We start from the raw sequence: 26,987 nt of genomic DNA, 5'->3' as shown, positions 1-26,987 counted from the left end.
ATGACCCAGTGGGCGATCCTCTGTTTGGAGACAGTGCTTCATTTCCGCTTTCCACCAAAGCAGACAAAGAACTACTCAGAGCTTCTAAAGCTCTGCGTGTGATCCAAATAGATGCGTAAAGCTCGCACCCGACACAGAAATGCCAAGGCTGGGTCTGCCTCCTCCTGGGGCAGCGCTTGCAGGTTCACCACCTGATCTCTAAAAGGGGTCATGGGAACCTTGGGCACATAGCCCGGTCGGGGTCTCAGGATCATGTGAGAGTAACCCAGACCGAACTCCAGGCATGATTCGCTGACAGAGAGCACCTGCATGTCCCCTACCCTCTTGATGGAAGTGAGCGCAGTCAGGACGGCAGTCTTGAAAGAGAGTGCCTTAAGTTCGGCTGACTCCAAGGGCTCAAAGGGAGCTCCCCGTAGACCCCGAAGGACTACAGAGAGGTCCCACGAGGGGACAAGGCGCGGTCTGGAGGGATTCAACCTCCTAGCGCCTCTCAGGAACCTGATGATAAAGTCATGCTTCCCCAAGTACTTACCATCTACTGCATCATGATGAGCCGAAATAGCGGCTACATACACCTTCAAGGTGGAGGGGGACAGCCACTGCTCCAGCCTCTCCTGCAGGAAGGAAAGCACCGATCCAACTGCACATCTCTGGGGTTCTTCGCATCGGGAAGAACACCACTTAGCGAACAGACGCCACTTCAAGGCATACAGGTGCCTTGTAGAGGGAGCCCTAGCCTGAGTGATCATGTCTACCACCACGGGTGGTAGGCCACTTAGGTCTTTCATGTCCCATCCAAGGGCCAGACGTGGAGATTCCAGAGGTCTGGCCACGGGTGCTAGATGATTCACCGTCCCTGAGAAAGAAGGTCCTTCCTCAGGGGAATTCACCAGGGGGTGGGGGGGCTGTCACGAGAAGCATGAGATCCGAGAATCACGTCTGGGTGGGCCAGTAGGTTGCTACTAGGATGATCTGTTCCATCCCGTGTGGGTGTGTTTGTGCCACAGCTGGGCACACAGGGGCGGGGGGTCTGCCGCTGGAGCACCATACCTGCAAAAATGGGACGGTGGACGGTGGTCGTGACGACGGCCATGTGACCCAAGAAACGAGAAAACCACTCTTTTGTCTAACGTTTGAGTACCGCAGCCTCTTGGGCATGCTGCAAAAAAAGAAAAAAAAAAGATTCTCCTCCCGGCCCTCCATCGGGGGATGGAGTGGTCTGTTCAGCAGCTCCAGAGAAGCAGGTCTCCTCACCCCTGGGTCGCCCGTCTCAGGGGCGCTCAGCTGGCCGTGAGACGGGTGGCATCTGCTTCCTGCGTTGGGCTCCACGCCGGGGCCAGGCCACAGGGGCGGGCTGCGATGGAACCGGTGTTGTTGGCGACGAGCAGACGGGGTGCGGGATCTTGAGCAGCGCCGGGGCAGGATGTGTTATATGGCCTCCGTCTGATTCTTCACCGCCGAGAACTGCTGGGCAAAGTCCTCGACGGTGTCACCGAACAGGCCAACCTGGGAGATGGGGGCATCAAGGAACTGTGCCTTGTCAGCCTCTCACATCTCAACCAAGCTGAGCCAAAGGTGGCGCTCCTGGACCACCAGGGTGGAGAGACCGCGCTGTGACCTTCGTCGCCTGGAGAGCGAGGTTGGTCGCCAAGCGCAGTTCCTGCATCAATCCCGGGTCAGAACTACCCTCGTGCAGTTCTTTTAGTGCCTTGGCTTGGTGTACTTGCAGAAGAGCCATGGAGTGCAGGGTGGAGGCGGCTTGTCCAGCGGCACCGTAGGCCCTGGTCGTCAGGGATGATGTAAACCTACAGGCCCTGGATGGGAGCTTTGGGTGCCTGCACCAGGTGGTGGCGCTCTGTGGACACAAGTGCACCGCAAGCGCCTTATCCACCTGGGGGATCATCAAATACCCCCTGGCCGCTCCAACATCGAGGGTTGTGAGAGCGGGGGAGCTGAAAGACCGGGACCGGCCAAAAAAGGTGCCTCCCACGACCTTGTCAGCTCCTCATGCACTTCTGGAAAGAAAGAAACGGGGGCAGGGTGTGGCCGTGGGCGGTGCCCCGAGCCCAGGAACCAATCGTCGAACCACAAGGTTTCAGGGGAGAGTGGATGGTTCCACTCTAGCCCGATGCTCACGGCCACCCGGGAAAGCATGTCCATCATTTCCACGTCGGCCTGAGACTGGGCGACCACTCCCGAAGGAGGAAGCCCAGTCGAAGCCTCTGTGTCCGACTGGACGAGCCCGCTCTCCGATGCTGCGCTCGATAACTCATCGTCTTCCTAGGCTCCGAACAAGAGGTCGAACTCACCCTGAGACAAGCCGGCGGTCTCGTCCGAGAACCCAACCAGGGCAAGCGAGCGTGTTGGGGAATGGGAGGTCCGTGGGGGGATACCCGGCAGAGATGGTCCCATTGATGTCCCCAAATCGCCCCCAGTGCTAACCGACGCTGCCTCAAACCCGTAGGTAGAAGGACCGGTGTGGGGAGCAGCTGGGGTGGCTTTCTTATGAAAGCAAGCCGCTACCGCAATGTTGCCATGGTCATGTTCTCGCAATGAGGACATGATCCATCCATGAATGATGTCTCCGCGTGGGCAGCGCCCAGACACGTAAGACAGCGATCGTGGCCATCAGAAGCGGAGAGATATGACCACAAACAGGAATAACACACAAACGGCATCTTTAAAAAGACGTTCCATGTGTGCTGCTCTTTTTGTGAATGATAATATACTTTTTTAGAATATACTCTCTTTTTTCGCTCTGCCGAAGCGCCCAGGGGCATTCTCTGCACTCCACTGGTGCAGAGGGGGAGAAGCCGCTGAAATGCGCCATAGATCCAGCAGTTTTGAGGTGCGTCTATGAGGGGAAATTGAATTCAGTGCACTGAATACATCCGCTCAGCTCTGAAGAGAAAATCTGAATGAGTGGTTGCATACCAGCTCCTTTTATACCCGTATGTCTGGGGGAGTGGCATGCAAATTCCACTCGCCAATTCCCATTGGCCTTTTTTCAAAAAAGCAGAGGTGTTTGGGGTTCCCAAGAGTGACCCCTAGTGTCACTACATCGACACAACGTCGAGTGAGTGACAGATAGGGAACAACTGCCACTCACTCGTTCATCTCTCCCAGATAAGCTGAGAGCCCTTGAATTGAGTCAATCATTTATTCGTAACAAATTAATAAAAATAATAATTAAATCATTAACATATTAAATATAACTATTAGAAATCGTGTTTTACATGAGCGAATCTGAGTGATTTTGATTGGGGAGAGTGGAGAGAGCAATTGAGTGTGCTAACTCAGCACAATATTTAGTAAACCTATACTGTAGAATGTTTTTGCAGAGAAAAGACTCTTTCTCACAATGTCTCTGTCTTTCTGCTCTCTCTTTCTTTCATGCGCATTGAGATGGAGCACATACTATTTCATGCCTGAATTATCTTGAATATATATTGAGTGGAATTTGTCAGATTAGATGAAAAACAAACCATGACCTAACATCATTTCTTTCCTAAGTAAATTTGGTTATCTACACATGCTTTTCATATTGAAGAGGAAAATGTGTTTGCCTATATGTCTTGAATAATTGGAGATGATCTGTTGATAAACAAAACTTTTCTTAAATGCAGTAGGCAGATAGCTTGCAGTCTCCAAGTACTCTGAAAGTTTTTTTTTTATTATTTAACTGTGTCTTTTCATTCAGTCATACATATGTATTTTAGAGTATTGACTTGTATATGACCAGAGTAGCACACTGAGAGCTACTTACCACTTTACCAAATACCAAAAATGCCCAAAACCATTGTATTCTGAAGAGAGGCTGATGAGATTTAGAATGTGTTTTAAAAAAAAATAAAAAAGATTTTTTTATCTGGTCTCATAGAATCACATTACTATAAATGTTTTTCTAAATTATTTTGACATAGCTTTTTGTATGTATCGCGGCACTTTCCTGGTATATTGAACACTAGGGAGACAACAATTACCTTTATTTTCTTTCCCACTAATCACAAGCAAAGAGCACATTATCAGCTCATTTAACACTTTTTTCACAATGTTCCTCACACATTGCTATCTTATGACATCAAAACACTTATTATAGTGCATGACTTGTAAGGCAATACATTTGCATGAAATAACCAACAACATTTACAAGCTTGTTTGAGCATGATCATATTGCACTGTAGCTCAACTGATAAGAGTGTGCACATCTGATGCAAAACACCAGAGTACGAGCCCTGAAGAGCATGCGAGCCAACACATGAGTCGAAAGTGTCAAGACCACAAAATGGCGAGGTTGCTTCAGCAATTACATTTTTCGTCTTGCATTTGCTTCTTCTGACACCGTCGTTTAGGCTTAAGTTTAAGGTTTGGGTTTTGTTTATTTAAAAATCGATGTAGCTTTAACCTTAAAAACCACAAATGTTTCAATTCACTTTTAGCGACAGTGGACATTTCCATTTTTGGGTAAACTTTTCCTTAAATAAACTGATTATCTTATATGACAGAGTGTTAACCTGCCCATTACCCACAGGATTTGACCTCAGCCAATCGAACATCCCATAATTAATGTAAATAATATTTTTGCATTTGCATTTAAGGTGGAAAATGTATGAATTGCTTAGAAAAACAATAGCACACCTCTCTCCAACAATCTGCATGATTTGAGGTATTATTCATGGTGGTTGCACAAATGTTGCGGGAGGAGTTATGTACTGAATTCTAATCCTTTGTAGGGTTCAAATATTTTGTGAAACAAAGACTTTGAATCATCTTTTTAGTGTTTAAAGGAATAGTTTACTCACTATTCACCCTCATGCTGTTCCAAACCTCTATGAATATCTTTCTTATGCAAACACAAAAAAAAAACATTTTAATGAATATCTTATCAATGCCATGACGCTGGTTTGTATCTCACTTTAAAGCTTAAAAAAAGCACCCGAAAGTATTATAAAAGTAATCCATGCAGCTTGTGTGCCATATTCCAAGTCTTTTGAATGCAGACGACACAAAGACACAACAAGCTTCTCTAATAATGCTCATGAACACAAAACAGACGTCCACTGAAAAAAATTTCTTATATTTTGGATTGCATTCAGAAAACTTGGAATATGAATCACGAGTCACATGGACTACTTTAATGATACTTTTGGGCCCATTTTAAGCTTTAAAATGAGGCACTACCTACTGCCATTGTATTGAAAAGACAGAAGGCGATATATTAGGAAACATAAGGTCTTCATCTCCTTTTTTGTTCTGCCTACTAAAGAAAGTCAAACAAGTTTGGAGGGTGAGTAAATTATGACAGAATTTTCATATTTGGTTAAATATTTCTTTAAGTGATTCATAATACAGGATAAATTGCTATGATTGTACAGGGGCACACGATCTGAAATATTCCTCAAAGCTATCTAGGGGACTTCACATGTGTAGTAACCTATGTGTTCTGTGTCACTGGAAAAAGTAAATTGCTGGAATGGAGCTGATCTCATTAATTCCCTGGTCTGATCTGCAGCTCTCCTGTTAATAAGCATGGCAGAACATCTTATCAACTGCTGAAGCGGCACCTTCTTCTACTGGCTCCCAACAGAGCTGTTGTCATCCTGTGACTCCCACTAGCATAGCCCAGCTATCAACTAACAACTGACACCTTGGATACTTTCAGGACAATTATGTGCTCTAAATACTATTAGGTTTTTTGGACATTGGTACTCCTCTCTGTCATGGCCTTTTGTAAACCACACTGCTTTCCTCCATGGCTAATCAAACATGCCCATAAGGAAAGAAATATCACATAAAATATATCCTTAATATACATCCAAATTTATATCTGGGTAATTTTTGACTGGTTTAAGAGTCAAAGCAGTGAAAAACTAGTAAGTCTAGTAAACATTAAATTACATTGAAAACATGAAACTTTATATATGTATGCAGTGTTTTACAGTTATATGTATGCATTGTCAGGGTGTTTGAGTTGATTAATAGGGTGTTGCTTGGTGGTTGATAGGGCATTACTAAATGGTTGCAAGATAGATGTTTACTTTCCCAAGTCAAAATAGACCATCCCTTTTTCGCTATGGTGTCCCGATCCTTAGATACAGTATGTGTGGGAACCTTTTCAATGGAAGTTGGGATATTTGTTGCTAATGTTTCATCCACCAGGCAGACATTTATAATTAAAAAATAAAAATAAAAAAAAGTTTTTGAATAAAATCAATGATTCTTTATTTGGTTCAAACAGAAACAATTTGCAAATATTCTGATTATCAAAAATGAAGGGTTTTCAGTACTTCTACTGTAAAACAATAGTACCACAATTTATATTTAGGTGTTGCTTTTTCAAGATGGAATGCTACTTTAGAAAGTGTGTTTAGTGTGAAAAACAAACCTATTGCAATGTTCATGTTTGAAATTAAAAGGGAGTTGATGTATATCAAAGTCTTTTTAGCCAGTTAGTTCACTCTGTGGCCATCTTTGGAACACTCATGGGGAGCTATTTTCCTATGTAAACAAGTGACATGCCAGTGCAGCTCCTATCTACTTGAATAGGGTAAGATCCAAATCTCCAAAAAAGTTGGTCAAGATTACTATCAAAGAACATATTTCAATTCAGCTGTAAAATCTGTTAACACTGGTATCATAAATTGTGCTTCTTTACCTCAGATTATGCTAAAAAACTAAAATTTCACGGCTTGTATAGCTAATACGCATGTGTTTTTTTTAGTTGATTGACAGGTGATGTCTTGATCTAAAAGGTGATTGGCTCTTTTACCTGTAAGGCAGGACTTCCTTTCTACATCCGTTGACCACTGGGCGTTCCAATTTCTCCCATTCTTTTTAATAGAAGTGACCCATCTCTGTGTATATCTATTGTGCTCTACTGGGTCTTTTTTTTACCCGAATAAAACAGCTGTTTGTAATGTTCTCCCAAAACAGAAAGTTCCCTATCTGTCACTCACTCGACGTTGATGTCGATGTAGTGACACTAGGGGTCACTCTTGAGAGCCCGAGACACCTCTGGTCTTTGATAAAAGGCCAATGAAAATTGGCAAGTGGTATTTGCATGCCACTCCCCCGGACATACGTGTATAAAAGGAGCTGGTATGCAACCACTCATTCAGATTTTCTCTTCGGAGCCGAACGGTCATGCTCATTGAGCTGAATACCCCTGTTCATTCACCTCTGCTGGATCTGACGGCTCATTTCAGCGGCTTCTCCCTCCTCTGCACTGGTGCACTGCAGAGAACGCCCCTGGGCGCTTCGGCAGACAAACTAGAGAGTATATTTTCTGAAAGAGCATTTTTCCCCTCTAAAAGAGTATATCTCTCTAAAAGAGCGCACACACGGAACATCTTTGTAAAGACGCGTCTTTCTAAAGATGCCTTTCCGATTGTGTGTTATTCCTGGTTGCGGTCGTTATCTCTCAACTTCGGATGGTCATGATCGCTGTCTTTCGTGTCTGGGCGCGACCCACACGGAAGCAGCGTTTGTGAATGGTTCATGTTCTCACTGCTAGAACATGACCATGGCAACGTTGCGATCTTTCTTACGAAAGCAAGCCACCCCAGCGGCTCCCCGCCTCGGTCCGCCTGAGGCCAACGCGGCTAGCACTGGGGGCGATTTGGGGACCCCAATGGGATCGTCTCCGCCGGGTATCCCCCTGTGGACCTCTCGTTCCCCAGCACGCTCATCTGCCCCAATCGGGCTTCCGGATGAGTTCGCCGGCTCGTCGCACAGCGAGTCTGGCTTCTTGTTTGGAGCTCGCGAAGATGATGAGCTCTCGAGCACAGCATCGGAGAGCAGGCTTGTCCAGTTGGACGCAGAAGCCTCAGCTGGGCTTCCCCCTTCGGGGACGATCACCCAGTCACAGGCCGATGCCGAAATGACGGACATGCTTTCCCGGGTGGCTGCGAGCGTCGGGCTAGAGTGGAACCCTCCACTCTCCCCTGAACCCTCGTGGCTTGATGATTGGTTTCTGGGCTCGCGGCGCCACTCAAAGCAGCCGCGCCCCGCTCCAGCGCCATTCTTCCCTGGAAGTGCATGAGGAGCTGACGAAGTCATGGGAGGCACCTTTCACTGCCCGGCCCCACTGTGTCTTCCCCTTGGGAGGGAAACCCCCCGACTAGACCTGGCGGCCCAGTCGGATAATCCCCCTTCTCTTTTAGGGAGTGGAAAAAGAGAAGGGGAAAAGATGCCATGACTGTTTTAAGCCTGTCTCTATCTTTGAGTAGTCGACTTGTCCCCAAATAGGGCCATTCGACACTCATAACTGTGTCAGGGGAGGTTACGTGTCGATCTGGTGTGCTGGCTATGAGGCACACAGCAAGCCTGCCCACCACACAACACCAGTTCACGTAACACTGTCAGCCTTGTGGCGTTTTGAATAGGGACCCCTAGTGTCACTACATCGACACCAACGTCGAGTGAGTGACAGATAGGGAACGTCATGGTTACTGGTGTAACCTCCGTTCCCTGATGGAGGGAACGAGACTTTGTGTCCCTCCTGCCACAACGCTGAACTACCCGCTGAAATGGCCGGACCTTATATCGGCTCCTCAGCATAAAACCTGAATGAGTGGTTGCATACCAGCTCCTTTTATACCCGTATGTCCGGGGGAGTGGCATGCAAATACCACTGGCCAATTTTCATTGGCCTTTTATCAAAGACCAGAGGTGTCTCGGGCTCCCAAGAGTGACCCCTAGTGTCACTACATTGACACCAACGTCTCGTTCCCTCCATCAGGGAACGGAGGTTACACCAGTAACCATGATGGTTAAAATTAAGCACAAGAAACCCAGTAAGTATCCAGAGCTATGAAAGGGCAATATCTAAGCAATACATTTTCCTCTAGGTGTTGTGCTTTAGCACATATTCTGACTGTTCTAAATCTTATATTTACTATTGTAGCCATTTGTAACTGTACATGTTACAAGGGTACTTTCTGCTGATCAGATCCTGTCTGTATCTTCAACATGTCCTTGCAATTTAGCATTGCAGCTTTATGCATATATTTCATGCAAACACAGGAACCAAAGGACAGTCAGTGCACTTGAACCCAACCAAGGATAGCAATAGAAAACAATTGCAGGAGTTCTCAACGGGGGCGTTCAAAGGATGCAAGGGGGTGCTGAGAACAAATTATAAGAGAGGGGGCTCTGTTCCTATATATATATATATATATATATATATATATATATATATATATATATATATATATATATTATTTTTTGTTATTTTTTTGAGTGTAAGTAAATATAAATGGTTTTGTTTGCCTTCTGAAATTCCAAGAGATTTGAATCAATAAGAACCTGATGAAAGGAGTCCCAACACAGTCACACTGTTAGAATTATTTAGCCACATAAAATAAGTGTTTACTTTTTACTTTTTATAGATGTTATAGATAACCTCACTGTTGTTAATACCAGAAAATGTACATCTACATCCAAAATGGCATTTCAGTGCTTTTTTTCACTTATTTTTTCAATATAATAATAATAATATCACTTTTATTATTATTTTCTGTCTTTGCATTTTCATTTTATAGGTCCCAGATATAGACCTCAGTTGCTTGAATTCAAGAAATGCAAGGATTAGTCTCACATTAATAGTGCGAAAGCCTGCTGAATTTATTAACAAAACTGTAAAATTATTAAACTGTAAGTAGCAAATTAAGTAAATAACAAAAATAATGAGTTTTATGTTGTTTATATATATATATATATATATATATATATATATATATATATATATATATATATATATAGCACAAAGTCTCAGCTTTCAGATTATATCACATAATTTGGTATGGGGGTGGAAGGGGGCGGCATGAGGTCAGGTAATGAAATAGGAGGGCGTTCATCCAAAAAAGGTTGAGAGCCACTGCATTAGAGGGTCACCAAACAAAGATCTATTTAAACGTTCAACCCCCACTCCACCAATACACAGACAAACACTTTTGTTCAAAGGAGAGTCAAGCAGGTCTGGTGTTGCTCCTCACCTTTTCATGTAAGTGGACTGCCAATGAGCTGCCTCGTTTGAGGAGCTTCTAAATAATGGAGGGTGCCAAGAAGCAGTCACGCATTTACTACAGAATGGGCCCCTGGAGGCAAGCAGGCGAGTGTGTGTGTGATGGGAACGACCGTCCTCAGGCAGGGCTTATGGCTCATTGGTCCTTGCCATGCACACACAGGTAGAATTGACCAGTTAATCATCTGTTTATCATTTGAGGAGGATCAGTGGAGGCTAAGGTCTCCTGTTGCCCTCTGTCTGTTTCTCTCTATTTTATTTCTCCTTGTTTCTCTTTTTTCATCCTCTGCTGCCCTTTCCTGTCTGTTGCTTTGCTCCTTATCTCTCTCAACTGGTGGGTTATCGGTGTTATCTTGTTGAAATTATAGCTGACACCAAAAGTCCTTAGAAGCAGTGGGCTTGTGTGTTAAAGGGATAGGTCACCCAAAAATGAAAATTCTGTTGTTACCAAGTCTAATTACTTTCGTTATTCCAAGAAACACAAAAAATTGAAATGTTTATACAAATTGTTAGCCTCAGTCACCATTTGCTTTCAGCATTGTTGTTTTTTTTGTTTTTTTTTTGCATCTTTTTTCTTATGCAATGAAAGTAATCACAATCATCCATGTATGACTCCTTAAAGGGTTATGTGATAGTTCACTCGTTCTCTCGTGAAGAAGGAAGCAGGAGCCGGATAAACAATCCAACGTAAGTTTTATTATCACACTTTTCAGTGTTATACACACAAAGATCTGCTTTTCAGCATAACATTAAATGCACACACAATCATTTGCGTGCATCTCTCTCTCTCCTCCGGTGGATTGGACTGCCCTTTTAACCCCCTCCAGCTCTCACTGCAACACAAAACAGCTGTTAGAGGTGATTTCCCACAGGTGTAAATCCTTACCACTCTTCCTCTCCCGGCCTCGCTCTCCATAGACGTCCCTCGGCCACGCCCACATCACCACAGGTTAGTTCACCCAAAAATATCTATTCTGTCATTGTTTACTCACCCGTTTCATAATTTCAAACACATATGAACCCATGTGAGGTTGTCAGTCCAATTTTTATTTATCATTTATCACTAGATTTTGGAATAGAGGTTGTGATCAAGTTGCAATATAGGTTGCTAATTCGAACCAAACATTTGTGTGTATGTCAAATCAAATCAAATCACTTTTATTGTCACACAACCATATACACAAGTGCAATAGTGTGTAAAATTCTTGGGTGCAGTTCCGAGCAACATAGCAGTCGTGACAGTGATGAGACATATACCAATTTACAATAAACTTCAGATTTACACAACACAATTTAAAATCTAATATACACATAATTACACACAACACAATATACAAATAATAACATACAATGTACGTTATACAATACACACAATATAGAATACACATTATAAAATAAAAAAAAATAGTATATATAGTTTATATAAAATGTACAGTAGGTTGTATTGTACTTTATTGACATTCAGGCTGTCGGTTGATAGTCAGTTGCCAGTGTGTTGTTAAGAGAGATATGATTATGACAGTACAGTGTGAGATAATAAGATTAATAAAGTGCAGTGCTGATGTATATTGATCGTGAGAGAACAAGAGTTCAAAAGTCTGATTGCTTGGGGGAAGAAGCTGTCATGAAGTCGGCTGGTGCGGGTCCTGATGCTGCGATACCACCTGCCTGATGGTAGCAGTGAGAGCAGCCCATGGCTCGGGTGGCTGGAGTCTCTGATGATCCTCCGAGCTTTTTTCACACACCACCTTGTATATATGTCCTGGGGGGAGGGAAGCTCACCTCCGATGATGTATCTGGCAGTTCACACCACCCTTTGCAGGGCTTTGCGGTTGTGGGCGGTGCTATTGCCGTACCAGGCGGAGATGCAGCCAGTCAGAATGCTCTCTACGGTGCTGGTGTAGAACCGTGTGAGGATGTGGTGGTTCATTCCAAACTTCCTCAGCCGTCTAAGGAAGAAGAGGTGCTGATGAGCCTTCTTCACAACGGCCTCAGTGTGGACAGACCATGTGAGTTCCTCAGTGATGTGGACACCCAGGAACTTGAAGCTGCTGACTCTCTCCATTGGTGCTCCATTGATGGTGATGGGGCTGTGTTCTCTTTCTCTTCTCCTGAAGTCCACCACAAGCTCCTTTGTCTTACTGACATTGAGGGAGAGGTTGTACTCCTGACACCAGCGTGTCAGATTGTGCACCTCCTTTCTGTAGGCTGTTTCATCATTGTCAGTGATCAGACCTACCACCGTCGTATCATCAGCAAACTTAATGATGGCATTGGAGCTGTGTGTTGCCACACAGTCATGTGTATACAGGGAGTACAGGAGTAGGTTAAGAACACAGCCCTGTGGGGCTCCAGTGTTGAAGGTCAGTGATGAGGAGATGTTACTGCCCATTCTAACCACCTGGCGTCTGCTTGACAGGAAGTCCAGGATCCAGATGCACAGTGAGCTGTTTAAGCCCAGAGCGCGGAGTACCTCATCAAGCTTGGAGGGCACTATGGTGTTGAATGCTGAGCTGTAGTCTACAAACAGCATTCTCACATAAGTGTTCCTTTTTTCCAGGTGGGAGAGAGCAGTGTGTATTATAGATGCCAATGGCATCATCAGTGGAGCGGTTGTTGCGGTAAGCAAACTGCAATGGGTCTAGTGAGGGAGGCAGCACAGAGCAGATATAATCTCTGATTAGTCTCTCAAAGCATTTGCTGATGATGGGGGTCAGAGCAACAGGACGCCAGTTATTTAAGCAAGTGATTTTGGATTGCTTTGTTACAGGCACAATGGTGGATGTTTTAAAGCATGTGGGGACTACAGACAAAGAGAGGGAAAGGTTGAAAATGTCCATAAAAATACCAGCCAGTTGGTTCACGCACGTTCTGTTGACATGGCCCGGAATGCCGCCTGGACCCGCGTCTTTAGGGATATTCACCCGTCGGAAGGATAGGGTTTCATCCGCTACAGAGACGGAGAGTGAACTAACCTCTGTAGCTTTGGCCACGAGAGCTCTCTCTGTGAGGGCGGTGTTATTTCCCTCGAAACGTGCATAAAAAGTATTTAGCTCATCCGGGAGAGAGGCAGCGGTGTTCTGCGCATTAAGTGCTGCGCGAACATCATTATTAATCCATGGTTTCTGGTTCGGGTAGATCCGTATTGTTTTGGACGGAACAACATCCTCTATGCACTTTCTGGTGAAACACGTGATGCTATCAGCGTAAAGCTCAATGTCGTCATCAGAGGCAGACCGGAACATCTCCCAGTCCACGTGATCAAAACAGTCTTGTAGTGTAGAGTCTGATTGGTCCGACCAGCACTGGATCATTCTGAGGGTGGGTGTTTCCTGTTTCAGTTTCTGCCTGTAAGCGGGCAGAAGCAGAATGGAAGAGTGGTTTGATTTGCCAAATGGTGGGCGGGGGAGGGATTTGTAGCCATCCCAGAAGGGAGAGTAGCAATGGTCCAAAACCCGGTCCCCTCATGTGTTAAAACTGATGTGTTGGTGGTATATTGGTGCGATTGATTTGAGATTGGCTTTGTTAAAGTCCCTGATCACAATGAACGCGGCCTCAGGGTGCACAGTTTCCTGCTTGCTTATAATCCCATACAGTTCCTTGAGTGCCCGGTCTGTGTCGGCTTGTGGCGGGATGTACACAGCTGTGATAATGACCGCTTTGAATTCCCTCTGCTTTTACCTGAGAGGTCTTTCGCTCTGTCCGCTCGGTGCACGGAGAACCCCATGGGTTCAATGGCTGAGTCTGGAATCTCTGCAGACATCCAAGTTTCTGTTAGGCAGATAATGCAGCAGTCCCTCGTCTCTCGTTGGAAAGAGGTCCGCGCTCTCAGATCGCAGAGTTTGTTGTCCAGAGACTGAACATTTGCCAGTAGAATACTGGGTAGCGGGAGTCGATTTGCACGACGTCTTACTCTGATGAGAACGCTGGCTCTGTTTCCCCTTTTCCTTCTGCGTTTCCGCAGCCAGGCTGCCCAGACAAAGGGCTCCGCTGGCGTGTTTGTAAACAGCAGGTCGGCATTGAGGAATTTGAAGTCCGGTTTACGGTATGTAATTGCAGAACCAATGTCCAAAAGTGTTTGTCTGTCGTAGACAATAAGGCAGACAACATCCAAAACAAAAAAACATAAGAATTGTAAACAAAACAAACAAAAAACTACAATGTTGTGTCGGCACCATCTTGAGTATTTTTTACACAATTGCACATGTGCATGTGTAATTGCATGTTTATGTGTATATGTATGTGTAAGTGAGCAACATGAGCTAGTGCCAACAAATAGTGTTGGCATGTAAGATTAAGCACAGGCACAGGCATCCACACAGCAGGTTTACAATATATTTTGGCTCTCAGTAACCTTTAACTCTCAGTCAGCTAATCCCAAACATATTACCTCCATGTTTCCAATCCCCTCCCCAGATATGTGCCCTTTGATGCTAAATTGCTGCATTAAGCAGTAATGGACACCCGAGAGAGGTGAGGAGAGGTCAAACTTCAAGTGGCCCAACAGCCACCACTGGACTTAAAGAAAGATTTTAAAGACAACAAAATAAACAACCAGAATTTAGAATGGCGAAATGGCCACCCATCAATTTCAGGTTACATCATGACATAGCTGGCAACAGCTCTATTTTGATTTTGGTACATTACAGCATATTTTGGTTCAAAATCTCAAACAGATTGTCAGCTGCTCCATTTTCTTGGTTGAAAATGAACATATGGTGTTTGAGAACATGTATTTGTCATAGATCAACTGCTAATGTAAACTGCATTGATTTGAATCATTCTGACTTTAACTGAACATAACAATGCAGGTAGTATATGCAAAAAGTATAGGTATAGTAAATTATAAACATTTTACTATAAATAAAAGAAGATATTGCTAAGTAAATAAGATGTTTTTAAGAAATTAAACTCTAAATTGGGATTCAATTTCATTCGTGCTGGTAAAAATATAAGGCAAGTTTTGGATAAAAGCACTAAATGTATCCGAATTTAAAAGGGAACCAAGGTTGCCTACCTAATGTGCTTTTAAATGTGCTTATAAACTTTATCACTGCTTTACATGTTCTAAAAGACTCTGTAGGACTTTGCGTATTGTGTCTAAGACTTTGATCCTCTTTGTATCTATACTTGGATGTTATGAAATGGAAACATAAGGCAACATCAAAGAAGAGACATAAAGTGGCCATTACATCCCATATATGCAGAAACACAGGCTGAAAAAGTTTCCATGCTCAAAAAAATCAAAAAGCTATTTTTTTCTAGACTATGCACAAATGCATGAGAAAGATCTTTCTCATTGATCCAGAAGGTCTAAATATTTTTAGACCCATGCATTGATTTTATGATCAAGTGTATTCCAGGAAGCTCTAAAACAGGAGTTTGTGTTTGTGTGCATGCGTTCACTTGTGAATCTGTGTGTGTGTGTGTGGGGGGGGGGGGGGGTTTAAGTGGTTTACAAGGACTTTTTTTTAGGTTACAAACTGGTAATTACAAGGATATTATGCTATAAATGTGGTTATGAGGACATTTCTAGTGTCCCCATAATTCAAATTGCTTAAAAAACACACTAAACGATGTTTTATTTAAAATGTAAAAATGCAGAAAGTTTTTTGTGAGGATTAGGTTTAGGGGTAGGGTTAGGGTTAGGGGATATAATCTATAGTTCATACAGTGTAAAAATCGTTATGTCTATGGAGAGTCCTCATAATGATAGCTGCACCAGTCGAATAATAAATGCCCAAATCGATTCAGACCAGCGTTTACCACCCCCAAACAGATGGCTTGGTCGAACAATTTCAGACCCTAAAGAATATGATTCGTAAGTTCGTGCATGAAGATGCTCGAAATTGGGACAAGTATTATTTGCAGTGCAGGAGGTCCTGCAAGCCTCCACGGGGTACTTCCCATTAGAATTATTGTATGGCCATTGACCGCGCGGCGTGCTCGACATCCTACAGGAAAATTGGGAGGAAGGACCTACAAGCAGCAAAAATGAAATTTAATACGTTCTTGACCTGAGAGCAAAACTCCACACACTGGAGAAATTAACACCAGAGAATTTGCTCCAGGCTCAAGAACGTCAAAGCTGCCTGTATATTAGGGGTACCTTTCATTAAAAAAAATAATAATAAAGTTATACAGCTATATTTGAAACTCAGAATTATATTGAAGTTTTGAAATGGGCATAATTTAGCCTAGAAACTATATAAAAATTCCCATTTTCAGACAAGTTTACTAGAATCCATTTTTCCTAAGTAATGGCTGAAGGCCCATAAACACTGTGCATCTATTGTGTCAACTGCCAGACTCAGTCCTTTCAATTTCTGCATATGGGTAATTGAGAAACTGATGTTTGAAAATTAGTTAATCTGTGCGTGTCCTTTAATTAGACAGGGGGAATTAGCCCTCTCATATTATTAAAAAAGATTAATATCCAAAATTCATCAAAACTCTTTGCCAAATATTTAACACATGTAGGGATATGACAGAATGACTTTTAAGAACAATTTGCGCTGTAAATTAGCAGAGATACAATAAAATGTTATCTTTAATCACAATAAAATAATTACTAAAACTACACAGGTGAGGTAAAAAATCTCTTTTTGCCATTTTTAGTGTTTTGAACACACTGAAAACCCTAATAAGATGACTATATTCAACTGATTGAGTAAACTCATTCCCGCAATTGAAAGGAGTAATGGCGCCTCCAAAACATAAACAATAAATAAACGTAATTCTCCAATGAAATGCATGTATACATGTACTTCAGTTGCACATGCACAAGATTAACTGAAATAGACCAAAGGGGACACAGATCATCCTAATGGTTACACACAAAACAATTATTTGGAACAAAACAACATAAATAATACTACAAAAGAGCTCAGTCATCTTTGAAATCTTAATAACAAATATTTAAATGCCCCCATAAATTCCATTTGATCAAGGAAATATAAATAAATAATTCAAGCACAAGGGACTATGGGTATTCCCCATAGCCTCAATTTTGTACTTAATCTATTAAATTATAAACATTTACAATCTTAAGTCTATATATTTTTAAGATATATAAGTTCAAGGAAAATAGAAATTTGCAAGATTAGGGTTTGCAGTGCACTGATTTGACAGGAAATCTCTTATTTCAGTTATCAAACATTATAATGATTGCATAATCACATAAAAGTATGTATGCAAAGGAATAAGTATAAGGAATGCATTAGACAGACAGACAGATAGACAGATAGATTTTCTCTTGTAGACAGTCACTGGATAAGTGCCACATCACACAGTACCCTCGTGGAATCAGTGGAAATCAGGTGCTCTTTTTCTTTCGTCCAGCAGTCATGCCATGGTGTTTTATTCTGATGGCAATTCAAGATTTTTTTTTTTTTTTTAAACAGCGGTCGATATATATATAAAGATCTATATATCTAAATATCTTTTATATTATATATATATATATATATATATATATATATATATATATATATATGAAGATATTTAGAAAATACAACAAATTAATACGGAAATTAAATTAAAAACAAAATTAATATGGAACTGAAATATAGAAGAGGCTAATATCCAAATGAAAATACAAACAGGGCATTAGCCAACCCATATGCTTCAGCATACAACACCTTAATACATGCTTATATCATTCACAGCATTTTATGCATTTAAGTACTTGCTTAAATCACTCAAAGCATTTTATGCATTTAACACGATTAAACATGCTTAAACACTCACAGTAATTTACTTATTTTTAACCATGATTTAAGGACATGTATAACAATTTAAAACAATAAAATTTTCATAACACTCTGGGCTATAAATCATAAAATAAGATATGATTAATACTAAATTTACATACCCAGTCCTTGCATGTCCACATGCAATCCATATGCATCCTTCAAAAATAAACCCATAACAAACACTCAATTTTAACATACGACTATTCTGAACACATATTTAATGCAATTTATTTAAGCACTTTGTGTAAAATTGTATATTTACCCAAAGAACTCTCAAACGATGAACAAAACCCTGAGCTGTCCTGCGCAATACAAGTTCTCACGTCTGTAACCAGCACACAAAAACACACACACGCAACATGAGAGAGTGCCGAAAAGCAGGTGTGGCAAAACTCCGGTTCTTAAAGGGTTCACATCAATTTATGACTAGAGTTAAATCAAATGAAATTTCTCCACTTGGCTACAAACTACCCAGGCATGTTAACACCTGAGAGAAGACTTCAGAACTGAGTAAAACAGCACTGCATGGTTCATCTCTGGTTCACACACTCTAGGATCCGTGCCAGTGTCAGGCTCAACTCTCTCTGTGCCAGACACTCTAGGAGCTGTGTCATTGCTAGACTCAACTCTCTCTGGTACTGAACCTTGTTGTTCAATGTTCCCTGAAATCAGTACAGGTTCACCTATAAGGACTTCAATGGCTGACACAGTGTTTTCAGGCATCACATTCTCTGTCTCTTTCATGCTAGGATATTTTACCTCTTCTAACACAACAAAATTAGGATCAGAATGCACAATCTTAACCTGCTCAGAAACTGACTCTCCCCTCAATTGTGATGTTGTGGGAGAACGGATTTCAGTCACCTCTGGCTCAGGAACAGAGTTAACACAAGGGTACAAGTCAACTGTATGGACTTTCTTTATAGGACCACATTCAAGGGGCTCAATAGGATGTGTGGTACCTGCACATCTATGACCCTGTATACAGGACCCCATGAATCCTGTATTTTGTTCCTACCCAAAGGTCTGTAATGCAAGTATGCCTGCTGACCCACATCAATCACAGGGCAACAGACCTTGTCATTCAAAGGGGCAAGTCTCTCAGCAGCCTTGTATTTGGCTTTTTCATTACCTTTTCTCAATCTGTCTTGGTGAATCACTAACCAATCATGCTTTCTGTCCACAGTTTGCTCTTGATCTAGCAGTGCATCTACTGGAAGATGCGGGTTGACTCCAAGCAGCAAGTAATGTGGTGGGTATCCAGTGGTTGCATGTGGTGTTACATTATAAGCATAAACCAACTCAGGCGGGAGGTCTGGCCAACACTTTTTCTTTTTGGAGCTTTCTGATAAAGTGATTGCACTGAGCGTTACCCTGAGGCTGATAGGGTGTGGTGCAGGTTTTCTTTACACCATACATTTTACACAGCTCAGCAATCACATTGCTTTCAAAATTTCTGCCCTGATCAGAATGCAATCGTTCAGGCACACCATATTTCATGAACCACTCTTTCAGAATGATCTTGGCAGTGGTATCAGCCCTCTGATCCCTTGTTGGAAATGCCTGTGTGAACTTTGTGAAAACATCAGTCACAATTAACAAGTTCTCATGGCCATCAGAGGCAGGTTCAAGCACAGTAAAATCTACTGCCACTACTTAAAGGGGATTTGAAGCCAAAAATGGCTTTATAGGAGGATGTATCCTTGGCTGTGGAATCTTGGTTAAAGAGACCCTATTATGCTTTTTGGGATTTTACCTTTCCTTTAGTGTGTAATATAGCTGTTTGTGCATGTTAAAGGTCTGCAAAGTTACAAAGCACAAAGTCCACACAAAAAGGAGTTATTCTCTCCCACAGACAACACTGCTCAAGAACTACAAGAAACGGGCTGTTTGTAGTCCAGCCATTTCTTCTGTGAAGTATCTATGTCACTATGTAATGCATTTGCACAATGCCCACCTAAGGGCTACTTTGGCCCGCCCTCAAACAAATGTAGTTATAGCAGAGGCCAGGATGAGTTGGGTTAGTGTTGTCGCCATGTTGAGAAGATGCTGTTTTCTTCACTGCAAAAGCAACACCTCTTTATTTGGACTTACAAAGACAGACAAATTGAAGAATCAGTGGTTAAAATCTATTTTAATTATTTAGCAGTACAACCACAACCAATGACGGATTTTCAAGACGGTTACTCCTGAAAGATGGTGCAGTTCCCACTGTGTTGGGACAATCTGGCGCTTCAGAATCACAACTTGTAAGTATTATTTGTGGATTTATATTTGATACCGAGAGTTCAAAAGTGGAGCTACGGTGTACACCCAGTGCACAGCTGTAGCCCTCTGCTAACCTGCTAGCTAATGTTATTGTGTTGAACCAGTTTTCCTAATCAGCTGCGGGCCCACTTCTACCTACAATTAGAATTATGCAGACTGTTTGTCGTTCTTACAATCATGAATAGTGATAAAGTTATTTTTACAAATGGTAAGTTTACATCTGCAATCCACGGTAGTGCCTGGCTAACTTGCTATGTAATGTTATTGATTTGGTAAGGGTTTACTATTCAGCTGTGCAACAAAATGGCCGATCTCAAGAGTCTTATATAATTATTTAATTACAAACTGTAATGTTATGGCTGCTATCAGTAGTCCACGGCTAACTTGCTCACTAACTCTCTAATACACCCGGTAATGTCCAACCGGGAGTAAGCCTCTGTTCTCCGTTCATAGCTCTGGTGACAAAAGTTCGGCTACACCCATTCCAGAAAAAGATGACTAACTTAGATGCACTACATTTATTTGAAGCTTTGTTAGGTTCATAATAATCAACAATGTACTTGTAAGAAAGCTACAAAATTAAAACTTACCACTGTGAAACGTTCTGCTCAATTCATGCTTGTGAAGGTGGTTCGGGTCGATCAGCTTGTTCTTCCAAACTTTCATTATCGGACTCGGACTCAAACTGGTACGGCAAAAACCGATGCCATTGTTACCATAGTTACAATAGTGTTTAAAGCTGTTAAGGAAGCCTGAAACTCAGGAAAGGGGGGCTTTAAAGAGACAGGACCTAAATCAGAGCGTTTGAGCCAGAGGATGAAAATAGGTCTAGCAGCAATGTACAGTATGAGAAAAATAATGTGTTTTTTGAACATTAAAGCATGTAAAACTATTCTAGTAGACCCCCAAAATAAAATCATGAACCTGTATATTAGCATGATATGGGCTCTTTAAGATTTTCTCCCCTTTTTCTCCCCAATTTGGAATGCCCAATCCCCAATGCCCTCTAAATCCTCGTGGTGGTGTAGTGACTTGCCTCAATCTGGGTGGCAGAGGACGAATCTCAGTTGCCTCCGCATCTGAGACCATCAATCCGCGCATCTTATCACGTGGCTTGTTGATCGTGTTACCGCAGAGACATAGCGCGTCATCCACGCACAACTCACCACGCGCCCCAATGAGAGTGTACCACGAGGAGGTTACCCCATGTGACTCTACCCTCCCTAGCAACCGGGCCAATTTGGTTGCTTAGGAGACCTGGCTGGAGTCACTCAGCACACCCTGGATTCGAACTCATGAACTCCAGGGGTGGTAGTCAGTGTCTTTACTCACTGAGCTACCCAGGCCCCCTAAGATGCACCTTTGACACTTTTTGATCCACAGCTCCACATTATTATACATGCCAGCCCAGAAGCATTGTTGCCTCAACAGGTTTAGCAAGCACTCAATACCCTGATGTCCCATTCTGTCATGAACACTTTCAAGGACCTGTTCTTTTAGACATGAGGGTAAGAGCAGCTGTTGACATTCACCACGATGTTGGTCATTCACAATGCGATAAAGCAAGCCATCCAACTCTCTAACACACTTCCACTGCTTCATCAGTGACAGTACAGACTTTAATAGACCAGATCTCTCACGAGTGGTGGGCTTTTGTTTACATTCCCAAAAGGATCTGAAAGAACTGGGAGTAGGATCTTTCAATGGAAAATCCTTCAGTTTAGCTGTTGTATAACCCTGCAGAGTAGGACTACATTCTTGAGGGTTACTGCCTTCCTCTACTCCACACTCTGAAGCATGAATCTGTCTAACCCTACAGCACTTTTCACCAGCCATCACTAAGTCAGGCTTTAAGGCTGTTCCTTTGTTTATTATATTGCAGATGGCAGTACAGTCATCATATTCCGCATCCTCAGGAGTGGCAGGCACCCCTGCTGATAGCTGCCTAGAGAGGGCATCAGCAGTTGTATTATGCCATCTTGGGCGGTATTTCACCTCAAAATCAAAGATGGCTAATTGAGCGATCCATCTTTGCTCAATTGCACTGAGCCTGGCCATTTTTAGATGGCACAGAGGGTTGTTATCTGTGATGACCACAATCTTGGAACCCAGCAGATCACCATGGAATTTTTCAGACATAGCCCACTTGAGGGCCAGTAGCTCAAGCTTCATGCTACTGTAATTTATGTCACTCTGCTTTACAAAGTCTCCAATTGGCATAAGCTATAACTCTCCTACACTCACCCTGCTGCTGGTATAAGACAGTATTCAGGCCTTCACTGCTCGCATCAGTGTGAAATGTGAAAGGAATATCGAAATATGCATACCATAACATAGGAGCAGAAGTAAGCTTCTCCTTCAGCAGCTCAAACTCTGATTGGCATTCTGATGACCACAAAACTCTAAACTCTGTCTTTGTGGCTCCAAACTGCTTGATATACAGGTTCACTAAATCATGGAAGGGGCCGTCATTTCTAGAAAAACCCTCAATGAACTTTCTGTAGTAACTACAGAACCCTAAGAACGAGCGTAACTGTACTGGGAATTTTCCATTGCTTGACCGCTTCAACTTTACTTGGATCATTACCAATACCTCGAGCTGAGATCTGATGACCTAAGAAAGTTACTTCTTGCTGCAAGAAAATACACTTTTCTTCAAGCACTTCAGGCTTAGCTTTGAGACTTGTTTCTTTCAGTCTGTTAAAGAGTACTTCCATTGGGAGAGTACACTAGTTTGTCATCAGGGTACACTAGCATGATCTAAAAATTTAGATCACCCATGGAAGCCTGCATAAGACTTTGAAATGTCGAAGGTCTATTGCAAACCCCAAAGGGCAAACAAGAATACCCAAAGATCCCAAATGGAGTCGTAAATGCAGCCTTATGCCTGTCTCGGTCATGGACAGCAACCTGATGATATCCACTTGCTAAATCAATAGAAGAAAATAACTTTGCTCCTTGTAGTGCATCAAAGCTTTCATCAATCCTCGGTTCATCTTTGAGTTCAGCTGCCTGTAATCGACACAAAGCCTGACACTGCCATCAATTTTCCTAACTAGCACAATAGGTGAAGCATAAGCACTAGTGCTTTCTTTGATTACTCCTTTCTTAAGGAGTTTGGTGATATGTTCTCTGACTTCCCTATACTGAGTAGGTGGGATATGCCTATAAGGCTAAGCCACCAGTACATCATCTACCACGTGAATCTCATGTAGCACTTTGCCTGTAAAACCAAGGTTTTCATCCTTAAGAGCAAAAACAAAAGAGTACTTCATCAGCAAGGAGAACAGGAGTACCACCAAAGTGTAGCTTGTTGAGAAACTCTTTGGAGCTGTCCTCCAATATCTGACTGTCTTTTGTGTTTACACTGATCTCTTTGATAACAGCTGAAATTCTCTGAAACCTCACATGTCTCATTGGACTTCATACTTTTGACACAAGACAGAGTACCAAGTCTGGTTCTGGCCTGTAACCAGATATCTTCTGGGAAGAGGTTCACAATCTGTACAGGAAACAACAGTTTCTCTGAGGACACAAGAGAGGGAACAACAATCAGACCTCCAGGTAAGGGTGTGTTCACTGGTTCTAACAGGAAGTCCTGTGAACCTTCATTTAACATACTCTTTGCTCCCTTGTCCATTACCATTGTAATTGATGAAGCAGGTATGTGTACCATGTATTTTCCAGCTACTCGGACTACACTTCACTTCTCTAGACTGCCGGCACTCTGCATCTGCTGAAATGCCTCCCTCCAATCATACTGCAACTCTCCACCTAGAGTAGTATCAAACGCTGCATGAACCAGTTGTCTACATCTGCTAATTATGTTCATGCCAGTGAGGGCTGGTACAGCAGAAGAGTTTTGTGAGTCTCTGACTATTAGAAAACCACACTCTAGTAGGGTAATACCCATGGTTTCAACCTCCAACTCAAGATAACCTAGGTTATGTATGTCTAAACCATTGGCAGCTGTAATCTTCAGCCAACCTGCTGTGGACGGCATATCTTTATCCTCCCCAGACAGGTTTTCTCTGAAGAAACTCTCAGAAATAGTACTGACTTGGCTTCCTATATCAAGTAAACAAGAATTACTCCACTAATCTTTAGATTAGCGACAGGACATTTTCCCACAGCATGCTGGAGTAGTCTGTCATGACAAGTATCGATATTGGCTGAGCCTATGGACTGCCCTCGCACTGCTTGGCTCACAGCAAGCAAGGGTGCAAGTTTCCATCCTGCACTGACGATGTATAATTCTCTGTGAAAGTCTGTTTATTTTTCTTCACACATTACACCATTACACCAGAAACATATTGGTTGACCATCATCTGTAAACCTTGGCTGCATCTTGGGTTTATAATGAGCCACAGGTTCTGACTTAGTGCACTGCAAAGTGAGTTTCTCGACAGCTTGGGTTAGCTCTCCTATAGCTCTCCTTCCTTGTTATGCTACAGTTTTTAAAACTTCTTCAAAAGTAGCAGGGTTATTCTCAGGTATACCAACAGCAGCGCACTGAGCTTCTGCTGTCTCAGACACAACACTTCTATTGCTGACTAATTTTGTGACACAAGATTTAAGATCTTCTAGAGACCACATAAGGGCTTCATCTCACACTACAATAAGTGCTGACTGTGGCTTGTCTCTCACAAGCTTACAAAGCTCCTTTTTAAGGCCTGTGTCCCTAATCCCCTCTATGAATTGATCTCGGATTGCCAAATTCACATTTTCAAGTTTCAAGATAAAACTCAGAATTAGAGACACAGCATGAGAGTAAGCACGAAAATCCTTGCCTTTTGTTTATGGCTATAGAATGTTTGTAATAATTGAGACACACTGCGCTTTTCTCGAAAAGCTTCTCTCAGGTAGACAAAGAGGTCACATGGTCACTTTGGTTCATTCCCCATCCGTAATCTGACCTCCTCCAAGGCTGCACCCTTGGTCTAACTGGTCCTCGGTGGTCTGCGTTCTAGCATGTAACAACCTCTCTACTTCAATTAACTCATCAACATATCTCCCATCTTTGCTGAAATCACCACTGAATGGTTGAATGTGACTTTCTCTTGGCACATAAACATAAGACCTGGTAGGCTCTCTACTCAAATTGCAGATAGATGCCAAGGTCTCGTCATGCTTTCTGTTAACTGCAACATGTTCATCATCAGTGTTTTGTAATACTAGACTATCATCATCAGATTGTGACATTTTGAAAATTCAAATTATCTTAGTTCAACTCAGTAAAAAACATTGTCAGTTCACTTGACAAAAAGTGTCTTTATCAGTCCGTAATGTTTTTTTTTTCTTCTTCTTCTTCTGGAGCAAAAGGATATGTTGCCAAATGTCTGTATAATATGTCTATGTTCTCTTGTAGACAGTTACTGGATAGGTGTCACATCAGTCAGTACCCCCGTGGATCAGCGGAAATCAGGTGCTCTCTCTCTCTCTAGTCCAGCAGTCTCATCACTTTGTCACCTCTGGCCAATGTCTGTTCACTGTACAACAGCACCAATGAAGACAGCCTCCACCCTGTGTCCCACTGGCACCTGTCTTCACCTCTACTGTATTTCAAGATGAACATGCAAAAACAAAAAACAAAAAACAAAACTGACTTATAGGCTCCCAACACTCAGATACCCTACTACGGGTCCCAAAAATGTAGCCGGTGGGTTGCAAGGAAACAACACGGATACAAAAATATCTTTTGGGGTTTTATACTGACGGCTGATAAAAAACAAGTAGAAGAAAAAAACTGCGGTCGATGGGGCATATATATACAGTATATATAAAAAAGATGTTTAGAAAATACAAAAAATTTAATATGGAAATGAAATACAAAAATAAATAAATAAATACGGAACTGAAATATGGTAGAGGCTAATATCCAAATGAAAATACAAACAAAGCATTAGCCTACCCATATGCTTCAGCATACATCACCTTAATACATGCTTACATCATTCACAGCAATATATGCATTTAAGTACTTGCTTAAATCCCTCAAAGCATTTTATGCATTTAACGTCCTGGTTACTTTTGTAACCTCCGTTCCCTGATGGAGGGAACGAGACATTGTGTCGATGTAGTGACACTAGGGGTCACTCTTGGGAGCCCCAAACACCTCTGCTTTTTTGAAAAAAGGCCAATGAGAATTGGCGAGTGGAATTTGCATGCCACTCCCCCGGACATACGGGTATAAAAGGAGCTGGTGTGCAACCACTCATTCAGATTTTCTCTTCAGAGCCGAGCAGTTCTATTCATTGAGCTGAATTCATCCACCGAGTTCATTCACCTCTCTCTGCTGGATTTTACGGCACATTTCAGCGGCTTCTCCCCCTCTGCATCTGTGGTTTGCAGAGAACGCCCCTGGGCGCTTCGGCAGAACATTTAAAAGAGTATATTCTAAAAGAGTATATTTTTCTTACGAAAACAAGCCGCAACTGCAACGTTGCCATTGTCATGTGCTCGCAATGAAGACATGATTCATCCACGAACAATGTCTCCGCATGGGCAGTGCCCAGACACGTAAGACAGCGATCATGGCCGTCGAAAGTGGAGAGTTAATGACCACAACCAGGAATAACACACAAACGGAAAGGCATCTTTAAAAAGACGCGTCTTTAAAAAGACGTTCCTTGTGTGCCGCTCTTTCAGAAAGAATATATACTATATAAAGAAAATATACTATATAAAAAGCAGAGGTGTTTGGGGCTCCCAAGAGTGACCCCTAGTGTCACTACATCGACACAATGTCGAGTGAGTGACAGATAGGGAACACATACTTAAATCACTCAAAGCATTTTATGCATTTAACACATGCTTAAATATGCTTAAACACTCACAGTAATTTACTTATTTTTAACCAGGCTTTAAGGACATGTATAACAGTTTAAAACAATAAAATTCTCTTTACACATGTTCACGTAAATGGAAAACACTCTGGGCTA

The 26,987-nt window shown here is 42.4% G+C and overlaps 1 protein-coding gene across 1 annotated transcript in view; it reads left to right on the top strand.

The window, feature by feature from the left end:
• Nucleotides 1-4,102: 4,102 nt before the first annotated feature.
• Nucleotides 4,103-26,987, top strand: part of LOC127434310 (extracellular superoxide dismutase [Cu-Zn]-like) — a 794,804-nt gene continuing 771,919 nt past the window's right edge. Inside the window, exon 1 of the mRNA XM_051695804.1 lies at nt 4,103-4,113. The gene's annotated coding sequence lies outside the window, so the exon portion shown is untranslated. The remainder of the gene's footprint in view (nt 4,114-26,987) is intronic.

The sequence above is a fragment of the Myxocyprinus asiaticus genome, chromosome 1 (genome assembly GCF_019703515.2).
Source record: "Myxocyprinus asiaticus isolate MX2 ecotype Aquarium Trade chromosome 1, UBuf_Myxa_2, whole genome shotgun sequence".
Taxonomy (NCBI): Eukaryota; Metazoa; Chordata; class Actinopteri; order Cypriniformes; family Catostomidae; genus Myxocyprinus; species Myxocyprinus asiaticus.
Note: the sequence above shows the minus strand (reverse complement) of the source record. Positions and strands in the feature narration are given on the sequence as shown.